General features: G+C 40.8%; 1 protein-coding gene across 4 annotated transcripts in view; it reads right to left on the bottom strand.

Annotated features, from left to right (window-relative positions):
- sema4ba (sema domain, immunoglobulin domain (Ig), transmembrane domain (TM) and short cytoplasmic domain, (semaphorin) 4Ba) overlaps window positions 1–20,174 on the bottom strand; it is a 480,563-nt gene that overhangs the window by 141,831 nt on the left and 318,558 nt on the right. For all 4 annotated transcript variants that reach the window (XM_048615825.1, XM_048615829.1, XM_048615824.1 and 1 more), the window contains one exon: window positions 15,596–15,706. The gene's annotated coding sequence lies outside the window, so the exon portion shown is untranslated. The remainder of the gene's footprint in view (window positions 1–15,595; window positions 15,707–20,174) is intronic.

The raw sequence follows: 20,174 nt of genomic DNA, 5'->3' as shown, positions 1-20,174 counted from the left end.
TGGACAGCAGAGCATCACTGGCCTTTCTCCTACATGGCTGAGGGTCTCGTTTGATCTGAGGAATGGCACTGTCCCAGGCCAAGGCTAAAGGATAAAGGATGGACCTCCCCTTCGCCAACCTGTCCACCACCTCCTTCAGGTCCCAGTGATGCCAAGATTCTCTTCCTAGCCACGTCCTTAGTGAGAATGGCTGAGCAGCAAAGTGTGATGGGCATTTCCTGGCCTGCAGCATTTGTACGCTGTGGTGCTCAGGTTTAAATACAATGTCAGCGGCATGAACGTCACCAAGTGCCAGCATCGGTGAGCAAATCCACCTCTCTTCCTGTACAACAATATGAGACCAGACCTCAAAAGGCTGATGGTGTAATTATTCAGCTATAGAGTGGTGGATTACAGTGAGGAAGTTTGACCACAGACCATGGCAGACCACCTGAAATAGACCTCTGGAAAACAACACTTTAACGATGAAAAATGGGGAAAATTCAGCCCTCAGTGTTATGATTGTGGATCAGACCACCCTTTCTTTTACTCAGTATCATTTTAGTCCCACTGGTAACCTGTGTATTATAAATCAGATTAAAAAGTCTTTTTAAAAAAAAACTGCTGACAGGACGCTCTTACTCATGTCTAATGAGGGCAACAGACCAACTAAATTGGAACTGCTCATCGAGTGTATATTCTGTAATTAAATTTACTCCAGCAATTTTTGTTTTTACATTCTACTGGCTGGATGCATTTCAACCTGTCAGAACCTCACAATAAGCAGCCTATTTGTCATAAGCAGCCAAGTGAAAACCATCATTTCAAACTTCCAGTTCTCGAGTTGAAAGTCCTGCATGGGCTTGAGAGGATCAGTTAAAAACAAAAGGCAGTAATTATTGCCATTTTAAATTGGAAGCACTATAGGAAGGAGATGCATTGTTTTGATGTTCCTGCATTAACTTACATTGGTATAAAAATGATCTTGCAAATCCTTGGAAAGCATAGAATCCATTTTTGCTAATTTGTGAATTGATTGCAATATAGTATTGTTTTTCAACCAAACAAAAGCTACTTCATGTCCCAAGGATTGCCAAGTTTTTCATTAGGATAACTTAAAGCTAAGCCATTCTGGATTCATCCCTAACTTAAATCATTCCCCATTCTAACCTAGTGTTATTCTGTGTATTTCCTGGTTGGTCTTTGAGGTTTTTGTGGTGAAAGAATACAATGTATTGTTATTTGTTAACTTAAGTAATGAAGTACAGCTAAATAGGTTTTTTTTTGTGAAGGTGACTTAGAGGTATTACAGCACAGAGGCCCTTCAGCTCATCGTAATTGCACCAGTAACTAAGCATCTATCTATTCTATTGGGCTCAATGGCTCAGTGATTAACATTGCTGCCTCACAACATCAGGGACCCAGGTTCAATTCTATCCTCAAGTGACTGTCTGTGTGGAGTTTGCACATTCTCCCCATGTCTGTGTGGGTTTCCTCCGGGTGCTCTGATTTCCTCCCACAGACCAAAGGTGTGCAGGCTAGGTGGATTTTCCATGGGAAATGCAGGGTTACAGGGATGGTGTAGGAGTTGGGCTTGGGTGGGATGCTTTTCAGTTGGTTGGTGTGAACTCGATGGACTGAAAGGTCTGCTTCCACACTGTAGGGGTTCTGTTCTAATCCAATTTCCCAGGACTTGGCCCAGAGCCTTGTACGCTATGGCTTTTCAAATACTCTTAAATATTGTGATGGTTCATTCGTCTCCCACCCTTTCAAGTAGTGAGTTCCAGACACTCAGCCTCTGATTGAAAAAATTATTTCACTCAAGAATCAGAAATGTTTTTTTTCCCACAGTGGGTCAAAATATTTGTTCCAATAAATCATGTGAATGAGTATTCCTTTTGTAACTGTAATTGAAATAAGATAACACGAGGTGGGGTAACAAAGGAACCCAGCATTTACTACAACACTCTTCATGACAGTCTAATGAGCTTTATAGTCAATGAAGTATTTTTGAGCTGTGGTCCCTGCTATAATATAGCTGGTGGCATCCAGTAAGTTATATACAGTAAACTCCTGTAAACAGAAATGTGCTGATTATCTGATAATCTAGTTTTTTAAAAAAAGTACCATGTTGACTGAAGGTTGAATATTGGCTAGGACACAAGAGATGACTTCCCTGTTTCTTCTACAAAATTGTGCCATGGAATCTGTTCTGTTCACCTGAGACACAGCAGATGAGGCTTCACTTTATGGTCTCTTCTGAATGACGGCACCTCCAACCGTGTAGCACTGCCTTAAGTAATGCACAGGAGTGCCACCCTAGATTTTTATGCCAATTTATTTGGTGTATGGTCTGAAGCCTCAAGCTTTTGACTCAGAGGCAAGAATGGTAAACCCTGAACTGTAACTGACAGAAACATGAAGATCAAGTCCGTTATACATATCAATAATTCATTACAAAGGGGCACTATACGAAACTGAAGTCTCATGAAGGCAACTTGTCAAGAAGGAAGGAGTTTAAAAACGGGAGGTTATGATGCAGCTGTATTGAAACATAGAAACATAGAAATTAGAATCAGGAGGAGGCCATTCAGCCCCTCGAGTCATGCTCCAATATTCATCATGATCATGGCTGATCGTCCAACTCAATAGCCTATTCCTGCTTTTTCCCCATAACCTTTGATCCCATTCACCCCAAGTGCTGTATCTAGCAGATTTAGGACTGAGCTGAGGAGGAACTTCTTCAACCAAAGGGTTGTGAATCTGTGGAATTCCCTGCCAGCGAAGCAGTTGAGGCTACCTCATTGAATGTTTTTAAGGCAAAGTTGATAGATTTTGAACAATAAAGGAAGTAAGGGTTGTGGTGATGGGCGGATAAGTGGAGATGAGTCCATGAAAAGATCAGCGATGATCTTACTGAATGGCGGAGCAGGGTCAAAGGGCCAGATGGCCCACTCCTGCTCCTATTTCTTATGTTCTTACGTAAATGTTGCCTCATTTTGCTAAATTTTAACAATGACTAGGATTCCAAAATACTTTGTTGGCTGCAAAATGCTTTGGAATATTTTGAAATCACAGAAGATACTATATAAATGCAAATTCTTTCTTAGCAATCTTCCTTCTAAATCCAGTTAGCTGACTGGCAATGGCATGCTGGAAATGGCACGAATCCTAATCAGATTCAATTAAGATAAACCTATTATGCGTTGTAATAAATTTTATGTTACCACATCTTTTTCAATTGTTATTCAATCCTCTTCCAATTGAATTTCTACATTGCTACATTGGACACTTTTAGGCAGATTTTTCATCCTTTTCAGGCAGATGGGAGACGTAGGCAGGAAATTAAGAATGACAAACATATTGCACATTTTAAAATGACACCTGTTGTACCAGCCAACCACATATGCTGCTCAATAACATATATATATTTATAAATCGCTGATCTTTCTTTCCCATTTGTTTGTGAAATTTTCATCTTGCCTAGTGGAATTGATCAATTTCTTCCTGAAATTTCCAGTGTTTCTCACAGGATTAAAAATGAATGTCATTAGCAAAAAAAAAAGCAACAAAGAAACATACTGTAAGTTTATGCTGATCCACCAGTAATTTGACAAGTTGAATTTTAATAGATTTCATGTATAAGCTCGATGCTAAGATAGGGCCAATCAAAGCTCTCCTGTCTAATAATAGCTACCCTCCAAATCATCACTTACTACATTTCACAAACATCTATGATTATCATTGCTGTTATGGTCAGGAGAGCATGTTGGCTCAGTGGTTAGAACTGCTACCTCACAGCACCAGAGACCTGGGTTCAATTCCACCCTCAGGCAACTGTCTATGTGAAATTTACATGTTCTCCCTGGGCCTGTGTGGGTCCCTGCTGGGTGGTCCAGTTTCCTCCCACAGTCCAACAATGTGCAAATTAGGGTGGATTGGCCATGCTAAATTGCCCACCTGAATGACAGATGAAGCTAGCTGTCTCATGCTGCTCCTTTATAGTAAACACAAGTAGTTTTCTTCATTGAAAACAACAAATGCTGGAGATCACAGCGGATCAGGCAGCATCACTGGAGAGAGAGCAAGCTAACATTTTAAGTCTAGATGACTCTTCCTCTCTCCATCGATGCTGCCTGACCCGCTGTGATCTCCAGCATTTATTGTTTTCAGTTCAGATTCCAGCATCTGCAGTAATTTGCTCCTAATAGTTTTCTTCATTAACAGAATGCTGCCATCAAGCTAAAAGAGACATCTTGCCGACCACACAATGAGTAATGTGGTATTTAAGTTTTAGTGCCGATGTAGTACCAGACATGTATGCCATACATCCCAATGACTGACAGACCAAATTAAACAGCTTTGACTGTTTGTAATGGCTAACATATATTGATCGTGCCTAAACAGCCTGAGCTTGCAAACCTCGGAACTCTACATTCAAGATTTGATATGATTTTGCTATTGAATAACATGATTAAATAAACTTGAATGTATGAGTTAGAGTGGAAAGCAATTTAAAACTTTGCCTGTGCTGGAACCGAACATATTAACACATGGAACTGTGTTCTATTTAGGTAAAAAGAGTTCAACAATGCACTGCAGCAAAGGTGACTGATGATTCCTCTGGAGATTCCCCATGGCAACACCCTGACCAATTATAGTCTATCAGCCTGGTCTGAGTTTGTCAGCTAACTAAGATTGGTAGTTAACTGTTCCTGCTACACTCACCACTCTGCCAATCAATCAGCACACGCTTGTCATGCTGTATAAATTAGTGTCCCCCTTCCAAGTGTGCCTCTTTCATCGTCAGCTCTGAAGGACGAGAAACATTGACATCATGTCTCTTTTCAGCAAAGTTTAAGCTCTGGACAACCAAACAATTATTTCATGCATTCTTAAAGATATCTAGTGGTCACTGCCATTCATCGATGTTGTCCAATGATTCGTAAATCATAGAATCTTGCCGTGTGGAAGGAGCCATTCAGCTTGTGCTTGTTCCTTGAAGATGCTATCCAATTAGTTCCAGGCCTCTTTCCTCCCTTGTTGCCTTGCACATTTTCCTTGCACAGTGAATGATTGTTCTCTATAAGGGAAAGGTTCTCACTGGACTCTGGTTTGATTTCCTTGTTTGAGATAATTAGGATTTTGTGTACATTGGGATTTTGCAAGCCGGATTTTGCAATGAATAGATAATTAACATATCTAGATACAAGACGAAAATAAGGTGTGAGTGACCCCACTGCCAAGATTATGTTTTTCTTGCTATAGATGGGAGACAGAAAAAGTGAGAGAAAATGCATTTAAAATAAAGAAGATGGCTTGTTATTGTTATTTGTCACAGTGCGCTGAAATAACCATGAGAGACGGAAGTGACTGATTTGATTTCTCAATGAAGGTACAAGCACTGTACATATCTTAGAATACTTCCACTGTTAAATCCAGGAGCCTTGTAGGAAGAGTGAGACAGGCTGAGGTTATGAAATCTGTCTGTCAATGCAGTCATTAACCTTCCCTGGCACCATAAAGAAAACAATGTTTCGTAACTTGGCAATTGCATCTATAACAAGGATTGCTTCATTAACCATGTCCGTGCTGGAAAGTTGCACTGTGGCAGCTCCAAGGGCCATCAAAAACAGAAATCTGCCTTAACTCTGCTGAAGCAACTCCACATCAGCGAAACTGGAGCTGAAGTGGTTCATGATAATAAATAATCTATATCAAAGGGGCAAACAGTGATCGTGGGAGCTTCACAGCTCATTCATCACAGGACATCAATCAGAGTGCTCATCTTGTACCACTCTCACCTGCAAGTAAGGGGTTATGGACTAGCTTCACCTGAGTTAATAACCGAGGTGAAAGATGTGTGAATGTTCACTGCCAGAAGGAAAATAGAATTGAAAAGCACAGAACAAGGCCATTTAGCCCAACAAGCCCATATTGGTTTGTTCAAAGATCCATCTAGCGGGGTTCCTTTCTACAATATCACGCCTGCAATGTCTTTCTCCTTCAAGAATTTACCCAAATTTCTTTTGAACATTAATATTGAATTGATGTCCACTATTTTATCAGGCAGTACATTGAAATCCTCACCACCTGTACAGAGAAGACTGTTATCAAGGGGAGGCAATGGCCCAATGGTATTATCGCTGGACTGTTAATCAAGAAACCCAGATAACATTCTGGGCACCCACATTCAAATCCTGCTGTGACAGATAGTGGAATTTGAATTCAATAAGTATCTGGAATTAAGAATCTAATGATGACCATGAACCCCTTGTTGATTGTTGGGGGTGGGTTCACTAATATCCTTTAGGGAAGGAAACTGCCATCCTTACCTGGTCTGCCTACAAATGACTTTAGCCCCACAGCATGTGGTTGACTCTAAACTGCCCTCTGGGCAATTAGGAATGGGTAATAAATGCTGCCAAGCCAGCAATGCCCTCCTCCCATTAATGAATAAAGAATGTCACCTCTGGCTCTTTTGCCAATCAGTTGAAATATGTAGTCATTGGCACTTCAGTGACTGGAATCAGTCTGCCTTCATTTACCTGACCTCACCCTCATGCTCCTGCTCCCATGAATGCTCAGAATCTCATGGTCTCTCTCATATTTAAATTATCCATTGCAAAGCACCCATCACCAATCCTCACTCCATTCATGTGGCTCAGAGTAACTGCCTGGTGATGACTACAGATTGTCCAGGTTATTAGACATAAGACGGTCCTCCACTGCTTTAAGTGAAAGGCTGGCTGCCTTTTCTAAGCTCCAAATCAATTGTCATGAATTTGGTTTCTCTGCTGTTTGATTGGAGTGACAACAGAGTACGGCAGCAGAATAGATTCGAGGGGTCCCCGCCAGGCAGAAGAACATGGGACTTGTTGCTTTCTCTTCTCTCTTTTCTTTTCTATTTATTATTACCACGATAATCATTTATCATTGCCATTATAATCATTATTCTTACTTAATAAACATTCATATTTAAGCAAATTGCTGTGTTTGAGCCTTCTCTTAACTACATTTACCCGAATCTGAAAAGAACCGCTTGGATACATGTTGTGATCCAAAACAAATGGATTCTGTGTTGACGAAAGAAGACAAAGGCAACAAAAGCAGACACCACCAGTCACACCCCATCCTAACATTTTGAAAAGAAATTTCCATTTGAGGTGAGGTGACGATGTGGAAAAGTTGAATTATCTATCATGACCTTTTGGATTTCTAACTGTTGCTGTGCATATTAAAAATGCTCAAACATTGCAGGGCATCAATTTAGAAAACAATATGTTCTAATGTGGCGCTGAACCCAAGTTCTGCCTTCCTGAGCTCATGAGAACTTGCAACAGATCAGGAATAACATACGAAGCTGGAAACAGCTCACATAAGCACGTACATAATCTCAGGTTGCTGATACCATCAGATCTTACGGCTTCACTTCTGGATTTATCCACTGATGGAGCAACAATTGTTTAAAACCCTCTAGGCCTGTGAAATGCAAACAGAACCACAGATAATTAGCTTTCAAGCTTCAGAACTCTCTACTGCTGCAGTGGTGTGTACCTTAACACGCAACTGTTTCTGTGGAGCACTGCTAATGGCATGTTATTAGAATAAATTATGATCTGAACAATTTATTACAATGGAACTCTTGTGGCAAACAGGAATATCAGCTAATTGTTGTCTAATTAATCAACCAATGACCCTCTGGTCACATCTAAATTAACTCTAGCCAGGCACTAATTATTTAGTGTTTCAGAGATAGTAGGAACTGCAGATGCTGGAGAATCTGAGATAACAAGGTGTAGAGCTGGATGAACACAGCAGGCCAAGCAGCATCAGAGGAGCAGGAAGGCTGATGTGACGTTTCGGGCCTAGGCTCTACACTAATTATTTATTATTAATTAATTCATTTAAATTGGAAACTCTTTGACAAAATCTGTAAATAAACATAGAAAACAACAAGATACTGATCCCAGCATTTGGTTGCTGAAGTGAAGACACAGTTAACAGATTTTCTAATCAATCTGTTCAGGGATGTTATGACACACCTCTGGAGTAAGTGGAGCCTTGAACGTGTGACTTCTGGCCAAGAGGTTGGGTCACTACCACAAAAGCCCAAAGGTGCGATGACATCTGGCTGCAGAGTCTTAAGATCATAACAATACTAAAAAAAAGCTTCTTTGGAAAAATCATGTTGATCTCCCCCCACATCAAGCTACAAAGGCAATACCAAGATTCCACAAAGGATGACTGTTGATGGCCTAAGTGTCTTCAATTTATTTTGTGGCTAATGTTATATTCTTCCACTTAAATCATTTTGACTACCAGCTGTGAGAATTCATCCATCTACTCTTCCTGGACAAATTATAAGTCAAAGTACCTTCCAGAAAACATGTTCTTATCACTACCATTTTACCTGGGTAAACATCACTTTTTGAGCAGCAGATCATGAAATCCTCAACATTACACAATGTAATTTTCAGTCGGGTGTGTCTGCTGTTTGCTGTGATTATCAGCATAGCAGAGGAAAACAAGTTGGAACAAGTCAAAAAATTCAAACAAAGTCAAAACAACCTTTTATTAACCAAACCTTCTGTAGCCTCAGCTCTCATGTGAAAAAAATCTGCAGAATTAAAGGGACTTCAGCATTCCCTTTTGATAACTTTCCCAGAAAGATCTGCAGCATAGGAACATGACACAAGGACTCTTAGAAATTTTTACAGGTGCATCCTATCCGGATGGCAACTGCTCTGTCCAAGACCACAAGAAATTACAGAGTTGTGAACATAGCCCAGTCCATCATGCAAACCAGCCTTCCTTCCATTAACTCTGCTTACCCATCCCGCTGCCTTGGGAGAGCAGCCAACATAATCACAGATCCCTCCCACCCCGGTTATACTCTCTTCCACCGGCAGAAGTTACGAAAGTTTGAATACACGTAGAAACAGATTCAAGACCAGCTTTTTCCTTGCTGTTATCAGACTTATTAATGGACCTCTCATATATTAGAGTTGATCTTTCTCCGCACCTTCTCTGCAGCTGTAACACTATATTCTGCATTCTGTTCTGTTACCCTGATGTACTTATGTAAGGTATGATTTGTCTGGTTAGCAAGCAAACCAATATCTTTCACTGTATCTTGGTACATGTGACAATAATAAATCAAATCAAATCAAACCTGCCATTTTCTACATCTCTGTAGTTTTGTGTCTAAGTTCTCAACAGGATGAACTTTACCTTTTCAGGTTCACCAGGGCACCCTATCCAGAAAGAAAACATATCACAAGGAATTAGGGGAAGAAACAGTGATGGTAGATGGCTCAAAGTTTCAACGTTATGTGGATTCAAACATCAATGTCAAGCACAACACTGTGCAAAGCTCAACAACAACATCTTCTATTAGAATGGCACCTTTAACAAAGTTAAAAAGCCCCAAACTGCCCCTGACGAAAGGCTGAAAAATAGGGGTAGGCAAGAGGGCTAGAATTGGAGCAGCACAGAGATCACAGTGTTGCGAAGCTGGAGGAGGATACAGAAGTAGAAATGACATAATGGATGGATTTGAAAATCAGAATAAGAAGTTTAAAATCTGGGTGTAGATCAGTCTATGTGGTCAGGGGGAATAGTGATGGGTGAAGAAGATGTGATACAGAAAAATCTTTGGATAAACACATATTGATAGAGGGTGAAAGGCAGGAGACTGCTTACAACACAGTCAAAGCTAGAACCAATCTCCACACATGCTCCAACACCACCATACTCTTCTCCTGGGAAGCTAACTGTTAACATCAGACTCCAAGTCTTATGAAGAACTTTCACAAATATTGGTTTTATTGCTACAGAGACAAATGTTTCTCTCCATTAAGGGGAGACAGGCTCAAGAGCATTTTATGGGTCACCATCAGCTCAAACTAATTATTGCCACAAGAAACGTTGGGCATTGATTCAGAAGTAATTGGTCACACCTCACGTCAGCTAGAGTCTCTTAAGGAAAAATTTTACTTTGTGAATCAAGTTCATAAAGTGCATGTTACAATTCCTATAAGATGCCTATTTAAATAAAGAGACAACTTATAGAGTCTTACAGCATACAGAGAGGCCATTTGGTCCACAGCCACTCTGCTAACCTTCTGAAAGAGCTATCAAATTAGTCCAGTGACTCTTCTTCAGAACTGAACTAACTGAAAAGCGTTCAGTGCTGCACAAGGGTCACCAGACCCAAAACATTAACTCTGAATTCTCTCCACTGATACTGCAAGCCGTGCAGAGTTCTTCCAGCAATTTCTGTTTCTGATTTCCAGCATCTGCAGTTCTTGGATTTATTTTGTCAAATTTGTCCCAATGTCCCTTTCTTTCTTGGTAGCCCTATAAACATTTGCTTTCCAAGTACATTTCCCTTTTGAAAGTTCCTGTTGAATCTGTTTCCATTATCCATTCACGCAATGCATTCCAGATCCGAAAGATAAAGTCACCACGGTCCTGCCAGACCATTGGGCTGCTCTCTCGTTAGAGAGAGCGTGAGATGGCTGATAGTGGTTTAATCTGAGGGTCATCACACCTCAGCAGAGGGGGGATATTGAAAAAGAGAGTTCTTCATATTTACCTCTGGGTTCTGCATCGCAAACCAGCTGTCTAGCCAACTGAGCTAACTGACCTTCACTATTCCAGAGTATAACAACTCACAAAATAAAGCTGTCTCCTTCACTTCCTGCTGGGTCATATCTTAAGCCTATGTCAGCATTGTCAATATTAGAAATTGCTGGAAAAGCTTAGCAGGTCCCACAGCATCTGGGAGAGAAATCAGAGATAACATGTTTGTCAAGCCTCTTGTCAATAAAAATGTTTTCTCCTCATTTACTCTGCCAAACTGCCGCACTTCGTTTTTGCTTAACCTTCTCTGCTTCATGGAGAATAAACTCAGCTTCTTCAATCTCAGTACTCCTGTCCCTGATCCTAGGTACGATCCTGGTGAGTCTCCTCTGCAGCCTTTCTCCCAAGATTTAACATCCTTCCCAAGGAATGGTGCCCAGAATTGGATGCAAAAGCCCTGCTGAGGTTCAACCAGTTATTTATAAAGGTTTGGCATATCTTACTTGTTTTTTGTACTCCAGGCCATGAGGTTTAAAGACAAGGATAAACTGATGGTATCCATGGAAATTAGAAGTGGATTTATTTAAACACACCCACAAAGTCCTGAGTGTGGTTCTAGAGAATGTTGATCGACTAGAGAGATTAATAACAATATCGAGTAAACAAATATTGAGACAATGTTCATGGTGAGATAAATCAATATACAGCCTTGTTTCAGTGTCTTGATTCAGACTGCAAACTTAGATTTGGGAATATTCCTGCAGAATTTGTCGCAAACCATCTCCTCTGAAAATGCCCCATCAAGACACACAGTCGCTTTTCCTAGTTCCAATGTTTCTATGATTTACAAACAAAGGTGTGTGTGTGTGTGTGTACACGTGCTTTTGTTTGTGTGTGCATATGTGTGTGTGTGCACGCATGCATGTGTGTGAGTGCTTGTGTATGCACGTGCACGCATGCATGTGTGTGTGCTTGTGTGTGCAAGTGCGCGTGTGTGCACGCATGCATGTGCGTGTGTGAGCATGTGTGTGCAACGGAAATGAAAAACAATAACACATACATTGTGGCTTATAAATTGACATTTGACGTTTTGAAAAATTGGATCAACTTATATGCCAAGTATGGAATGTGTCGGAGGTGTAGGAGGTTGTCATTTTGAAATGTACAAAAGTTTCTGTTTGTCAGTCGCCACATAAGGCCTTTGTGGGTCTGAAAGTCTTGCACATTTTTTTGTCAACGTGGCGCATTGCACCTTCTTGATCCAATATTACAGGGTATGCCTCTAGTGCTGACCTGTAAGGCAAGTATAACTCTAAGCATATTTTTCTGAGCTGAAAGGTTGAAGCAACCCCTCATGTTCGTACTTGTATTCATGAGCTAAAAAAAAGTGATGTCAACTTACATGCCAAGAATAGGCCTAGAGCTGTATTTTGGTGCTGAAAACTGCAATGATCTTATACACCATTATTTGTTTACATTGGCCCATAAGTTGCTTCTTCTAGGCGCCTCCTACAGCAATGTCGCGATTGAACTTTAATTTCTGAAGATACAGGGATAAATGTGGAGGGCTGTGTTTGGTAGCTAGTGCCAACAGAGGCTCAGTTGCCATCACTTGTGCCTCTGAGATAACACAGTGTGGAGCTGGAGGAACACAGCAGGCCAGGCAGCATCAGAGGAGCAGGAAAGCTGACATTTCGGGTCAGGACCCTTCTTCAGAAATGGGGGAGGGGGAAGGGGGCTCTGAATAAATAGAGAGAAGAGGGATGCGGCTGGGGAAGGTAGGTCGGATGGTGATAGGTGAGTGCAGGTAGGGAGTGGTGGGGATTGGTTAGTGAGGTGGGAGGAGTGGACAGGTGGGAGGGAAGACAGACAGGTCAAGGACGTGGGGATGAGAGGGAGAGTTGGTCATGGGATGGGGGGGGGGGGGTTAGATTTTGAAGCTAGTAAAGTCCACATTGAGACCATTGGGTTGTAGGCTCCCAAGGCAGAATATGACGTGCTGTTCCTCCAGTTTCCGGGTGGCGTGAGCATCAGAAGTTCTTACTACTCCCACTTGAGTTACTCGGCTGTATGTTCAAGACCCACTGCCGAGCCTGTGAGTAGCAGCTAAGGCTGACGCATCATAGGTGCTGCCTCTCAAATGAGAACTTAAACTGATGCTGCATCGACCTGCTTCAGTGGATGCTAAAGATCACTTGGAGCATTGTTTCAAAGAAGAGTTATTGCTGGTAGCCGAGCCAATTGTTATCCCTCAATCAACAGCGCAAAAGATTATCTGGTCATTATCAGATTGGAGTTTCTGGATGTTTGCTGAGTGGATTTTAGCAATCACGTTTCCTACATTAAAACAATTTCAGCGCTTCAAAAATTTACTTCATTTGCTGTGAGCTGTTTTGGAATGTTCTGAGGTTGTGCACAGCGCTAAGTGAATGCAGCTTCTTTTTCTACACAGACATGGTCAAAGTGTGGGGGGAGGGTGATCGCATTTCGGGAAGGTCCTATTTTGTATGTTACAAAAGTAGAAACATTACCTATGAAACATTTTATATATATAAAATCACAATCCATATAGATGGGAACACAGTGCAATTGCTGACAATTAGCTGCCCTGTATTGCTACGCACTGCAAGTTTTTGAGTCCTGGGAGACTTAGCTTCCTGGGTGGCCAAGTCTATTTAATGGGTTTTATTCGACTATTGCTTAGGGGGACCAACCCATTCACTGGCTTTTTCAAGCAGTGATTGGCTTTCTGTATGATTGTGGATTGATGGGGAAAATCAAATGCCTTATTTGGACAATGAAAATGATTGGCTCTCAATACAGCATCCCGGAATTTTACCACGGTCCCTTACAGCACAAGTTCGTTTGCTGTAAAAAAAAGTACAGTGACACTGGGGAAAAGGTTACGTGACTTCCCAGCTTGTGCCAATTTTGAGGCATTTTCTGCGTCATTAGCCTTTTCATTTTCACAAGGGAAAATGTCAACTTGTAGACAAAAATGGAATTGTCACGGCCCTCAGAAACAAAGAAGTGTGGTTTGTGTGTGAAAAAATGTTTAAAAATGCTGATTTTGGGGACTAGCGGCGACCAGCAATGATGAACTGGAAAGCATCCAAAACTGGAATTCATTCCCATGTCCTAGTGTCAGATCCAGTAGAAAGAATAAACTGTGTCTTCTAAAAAACAAAAATAAACAAACCAGTATCAATGCGTTCCATTGTTGGTTAAAGGCAAAAATACAGATTGGAACTTGTTGCTTGTTAGAGTTTATTAACCAGGCTGTTTATGCTTGTATGAATCCAATCAGATAACGATAGGCTTAAGTTGGCTAAAAGTCTAGCACACAAATGAGGCTTAACTAAGTGCCTCCTGTGAAGAACACAAGTTTGATAGCCTCTGGCTGAGTTGTTCATTGTCATTTTCATTTTCGCGCACTCGAGATTTGAAAATGACAGGAGGAAGTGATCCAGATAGTCCATCAAGCCTGCCCCACTTTCTTGCTGACTCGACAACTTTTAGCTTCATAAATCCCTAGAAGGTTTAAAAGAGCAAAGTTGGAAAGGGAAAAAAAATACTCTGGATAATTCCTCACTCCCCACCCCCAGCCCCCAACCCCTAGCACCCACCCAACTGCAACCCCTTCCTGAAACAAGTCAAAAGCATTGTATCAGTCAAGCTGCTTTTTGAAATGATTCAGATGCACAGAGACTACTACACCAGCTAAAGGCAAATCTCTCTTCATATTTCTTCCTTCCCTCTCGTTGCAAAGAGCTCATTGCAAAACACACCTTGATTCAGTGATTGACTAATTTTGCTCTTCAGTCAGCCACCAGGTGGAAGTGAAGTGAGGGGGCCTGTAGTTCCCCTTTTCATCCAGGATTTGCAGCCTTTGACCACTCCCAAATGCCTTTGTCCCGAGGAGCATCTGTGAAATTGTTAACTTAGAGCAGAAAGAAATTGAACTCCTATCCCACAAATGGTGCCATGCTCTATTGTTCTATTCCAGTGTTTTGACTGATAAATTGCTGAATTTCTTGTTTTAACTAATGTAATTTAACACAGGAACTATTACTAGTACCATCAGGGGCTTCATTCTCATTCTACTGGCTTTAATTGAGGTATCTACCAAAATGACATATATGTGAGACTGCTAAGCCTCCTTTTGCTCAATAATAATAATTTCTAGGCTGCTGCTATTAATGGTGATCTAGAGGAATTGGAGACCCATAGACACAGGTGTTCATATTGTTTTACAACTCCTACTCAGTATGCTTTTAAGAGGCATTAAGGGCTGCAGAGTGGCTCAGTGGTTGGCCCTGCTGTCTTCCAGTGCCAGGGACCCAAGTTCAATTCCACCCTTGGGTGACTGTCTGTGTGGAGTTTGCACATTCTCCCTGTGTCTGTGTGGGTTTCCTCCCACAGTCCAAAGGTGTGCAGACTAGGTGGATTGGCCATGGGAAATTGCCTACAGTGTCCTGGTATGTGCATTAGGTGGACTAGCCATGGGAAATGCAGAGTTACAGGGATAGGATAGGATAGGGTAGGGGGTCTGGGTGGGATGCTCTTGGAGGATTGGTGTGGACTCAATGGAACAATTGGCCTGCTTCTACACTGTAGGGATTCTATGGTACATGTTCATGACATGCAGCAAAGCAGATGAAGTGAGGGTATGTATAAAGATCTCACATTCCATATTACCCCGGTATCACTTGAAGCGTGACACTCTATTGGAAGCATGTTGCTCTGTTGTAACTTAAAAGCTTTGTTTTATCCCAGACACTTACATGTCTGAAAAATATAACACTTGTGCATAATAGCTAGCTATAATAAATTGGATTTTTCAACACCACACCCGGTTTCTGTTAGGGGATATAGCATAAGCTTTGCTGCATCAAATGAAATACCTTGTTCCAGGCAAACATACACCAACTAACACACAATTCCATTTACAACCATCAGTGAAACCATCAAAGCCAATAAGAAACAATACAATATAAGCGAGACAGTATGAATATTTCCTGTTACTAACCTTTCCTGGACAACTCTTTATTTTTTCCTATCTTGGATTACATGGCTCCGAAGATTAACTCTCTGCAGATCCTCATGTTGTCGTACATTTACTTTCACCACAGGAAAAATTCTAAAAAAAAATGAAAAATTTGCAATTTTTAGAACAATCAGTTGACAATATAGTTACAATTATTTTCTACTTTCCCCATGCGGTATGAGTGTTGATTATACATTGCCTTGTCTCTGTTGCCTCAGCAAAACATTCAAATTCCTTAAGCCAGCAGAAGCCAAGAGCTTGCCGTTTGAGTAAAAATTCAATCTTCAAAATTCAAAGCTTTAATGAAACTATTTTTTCCCAATTACTGTTGAATTGTTAAAGACCATAGCACCAAAAGATACTTTCAAGGTGCAAGATTTCAGAATCCTCACCCATGTGAGGGCCATATGTCAAATATATCTTGTCATAAAATGGTGGTGAATGAGGGATAACAAAACGTAAATGCTTTACTGTTTTAGGCAAGCAACAGGACTGAATTTATCTGGTGCCATACATGACACAAAGCAGAGCACAGCTGATGAAGTACCTTTGAGGGATAATCACTGCCAAACATAGGAAACCAAGGCAGCCAGTTGATGCACAGTTAACCCACATAGACATCGATGAGGTACATAATCGGTTAACGTGTTTAATGATGAAGATGAAGAGTAAGTATTGACCAGAAGATGGGGGCGATCCAGCATCCACTCCTATGCATGGTGCTGTGGGACCATCTGCATCCATCTCAAAGGGAAGCTGGGGCCTTGATTGGACAGCTCATCTAAATGATACCTCTGATTGTACAGCAATAAACTGTCAACCTAGACAATTCCCTTGAGTGGGGCTTGAACCCGACTCGGAGATGGAAATGCTAGCTGTAAGCCAGTGCTGATGCCAATAGCAACAGCTAGCTCCATACCAATGAAGTTATACATTGGAGACAGAAAGAATTCACTCAACAGACCAAATATATTTTGTTGCTGGAATCCATGTTGTAGTGCTCTTTTGTGCACTGAGTCTTCAGTTGCACGGTAAAGGAGTTGACTTTCCAACCATACTTTCACCTACAAGCCCTGTGCATCTGGCAATATTAACATGCTTGGCTGGTAGGTAGGCACTTTCCCAAAGCATCCAGATAAATAACTACAAAAACAACACTCACTGATATTTTCTTATTGTTGAATTACACCGCAGTTAAAGTCCAGAAAGAGGCCATTCAGTCCGACCAGTCCATACCGTATTTATGCAGCACACAGGTCTCCTCTCAACTTATTTCTAGTCTTATCTCTAACCCCAGTAGCATATCCTTCTTTTCCTTTCTCCCTCATGTACTTGTTTAGCTTCCCCTTAAAGGTATCAATGTCATTTGCTTCATGACTCCTTGTGGTACTGTACAGTTACAGGTGCCACCCTTTGGGAAGGATATGAATGTTCTGTAGAGTGAATGCAGAAAAGGATTTGCATGAATGGTTCCGGGGATAAGAATCTCCACTTATGAGGAAAGGTTGGAGAAGATGGGACTCTCTTCCTTGCAGAGAAGGCAAGAAGGAGATCTGACAGAAATTTTCAAAATTCATAAGGAGTCTGGATTGAATAGGTAGCGAGAAGCTGTTACCATTCATAAAAGGAACAAGAACAAGAGACCACAGATTTAAAGTGTTTTGCAAACGTAGCAAATGTGATATGAGAAAATATTTTTTCACACAGCAAACAGTAAGGGTTTGGAATGCAGTGCCTGGAAGTGTGGTGGAGGAAGGTTCAATTGAGGCATTCAAAAGGGCATTGGATGGTTATTTAAACATAAACAATGTTACGGGGTTATGGGAAAAAGGCAGGAGAATGGCGTTAAGTTGAAAAACTCGAGAAAGCCAGTGCAGATGCAGTGGCTGAACGGCATCCTTCCGCACTGTAACAATTCTATGATTCTAACCACCCTTTGGGTAATTTTTCCACCCAATTTCCTTATTGAATTTAATTTGATTGAGATTCTCTACTGCACATTGACTCATTACATCATTTTCAGACATCTACCAGGTCACCCCTCAACGTTCTCTTTTCTCAAAGGAATACCTGAAGCTTCGGTATCCTTTCCTAATAACTATAATCATTTAGAATATGCATTCATTTGAAAAACGTCATGGATACATCTTTTGCTTCTGACATTGGTTTACACTTCAACTCTGACGGTCCAAATATTTGAAAGATACACATTTTTAATTCTGCAGTTTTCTCGTGCCTCCTTATTTCCTGGAGGCTTGCGGGCAATCCTGGAGAGTTGGCAACACTAAGAACAAACAGTCCCTTCCTTCACAAATTGTTGCAAACCTGCAGCGAAGTGTGATATCTCGGGGGTACCTGAAGTGGTCCTGAATTTATGTGTCATAACTCACCAATGATATGCAATAGCAAACCAGGTAATTTGCTATCATCTGATTCTCACATCAGTGACATTTCATAGACCTTTTTTTTGACAAAACAGAAGAAACATCAACCTAAAGCCTGGTCACAGAGCAGGCAAAACTGTACTATGAATGAATTTCCCCTGGTACAGCTTCCAAACATTGCTGCAATTCCAAGTACATCCTGTACTGCACTTATAGCAAGATCTATCCCAGCTCATTTCCAAGGAGACAGAGATAATTTTCTGTTTGCTTGATGGAATTGAAGTAATTAAAATTTCAACTCATCTACTGAAGGATCTGCAGATAACGCTTTCCAAATTATGATGATGTTCCTGATTCAGTTTCCTCCCAATGCTCTGCTGCAACTTGAGTTCATTCTTCTCTTTCCTTTTAAACTTCAAAAAAAACTTCTCTCCTACAGGCTGTATCCCCACACTTTGGCCTAGGACTAATAATAACTTAATTTAAGATAATTTAATTAAACTCATTTTCTCAGAAAAGTTGCTGATCATATGTTACTCTATTGAAAAACTTGGCAGCACTTTGGAGCTTGATACACATTTATCTCTTGAATGACTCCCCAAGAGACTCACTGAATTTGGAAATTTCTTTCCCGAAGCCCTCTGGGAAGTTTCCTGTGAACTCTGGGTAACTTCCTCTCATTTTGAATTATGGCATTGTATTTTTTTTCCTCAAACGCCAAGTGCCAACTCCAAGCACACAGACAAACCCACATGTCCAACCCAGAACACCAAGAACTCAAATCTATGCCAAATGATGTTGAAATTCATATCTCAGTTTCATCACAACACTGAATGATATTTCAATAACTGCTTATAACAACAACAAAAAGAAAATATGGATTTTCAAGCAGGAACTGGAACTTTCTGTCTCTCTTTTTCTCTGCCTATTTCTCTAATCATCTGGAAAACAACACCCAGTGAAGAAGCCAATTAATGTAACAATCATTTACCAAGAACACAGAGATGTCTATGAAATTTTCAAATACTGAGGATACCATTCAATAAGCCATGAATTAGGGGAAGCAATAGTGTCATGGATAATGTCAATTGTCTAATAATGCAGCGATCCTCTGGGGACATGAGTTCAAATCCTGTCATGACAGATGGTTAAATTGAATTCAATTAAAGTCATAGAAATGTACAGCACAGAAACAGACCCTTCAGTCTGACTTGTCCATGCCAACCAGATATCCTAAATTCATCTAGTCCCACTTCCCAGCATTTTTGCCAATATTCCTCTAAACCCTTCCTATTCATATACCAATTTAGATGCTTTTTCTCAATAAAACATATAACCCAAAAAATACCCTACTCACTATTGTAGATTTACAAATTAAAAACGTAAGGTTACATTTTAAAAGTAACCACTTAGCTGTTCCCCTGCTGTGAGGTCCCCATACAGGTTTCTCCAATGCCCAGATACTTGAAACGAAACTGCAGAGGCAGGCAGCTGTGCAGGTTCACTGCCCATGTGGTCCCTGCTTTGTCCTTCTTTCTCCTTTTTAAAAGTGCCATTGTTTCGACCCTTTTTTCCCACAAGTTCCAAAACAATGCAACAGCTTATAAAACAGTAATTATTACTTCTAGAATTTGAGGACATCAGCTCCAACGCTGAAAATACCTCACAAAATGAGCAGCTCTGACAGCCTCCATTTTTTTCCAGTCTTCCATCTTGGATTATTAGGCTGTATCTTAAAAATTTCAGAATTAATTTCTATCCTAATGGCAATTATCTAAGTATTGTCAATGGTTGTAAAAGCCAATCTGGTTTACTAATTCCCTTTAGGAAAGGAAATCTGTCATCCTTAGCTGGTCTGGTTTACAGACCCACAGCAATGTGGTTAACTCTTAACTGCCCTCTGAAATGGCCTTGGTAAGCCATTCAGATCAAAGGGCAGTTAGAGATGGGCAATAAATGTTGGCCCAGCTAGGGACACCCACATTCCATGAGTGAATAAAAAAGAAACTGTGGTCTCAGTATATAACACTTTAAAAACTTTAAGATCTTTTTAACTGCAAAACCATTATTCTCCTGTCTGTACTAGACACTCTCTCTTTTAAGATAACAAGGTGTAGAGCTGGATGAACACAGCAGGCCAAGCAGCATCATAGGAGCAGGAAGCCTTCCTGCTCCTA

The sequence above is a fragment of the Rhincodon typus genome, chromosome 33 (assembly GCF_021869965.1).
Source record: "Rhincodon typus isolate 14 chromosome 33, sRhiTyp1.1, whole genome shotgun sequence".
Classification (NCBI taxonomy): Eukaryota; Metazoa; Chordata; class Chondrichthyes; order Orectolobiformes; family Rhincodontidae; genus Rhincodon; species Rhincodon typus.
Note: the sequence above shows the minus strand (reverse complement) of the source record. Positions and strands in the feature narration are given on the sequence as shown.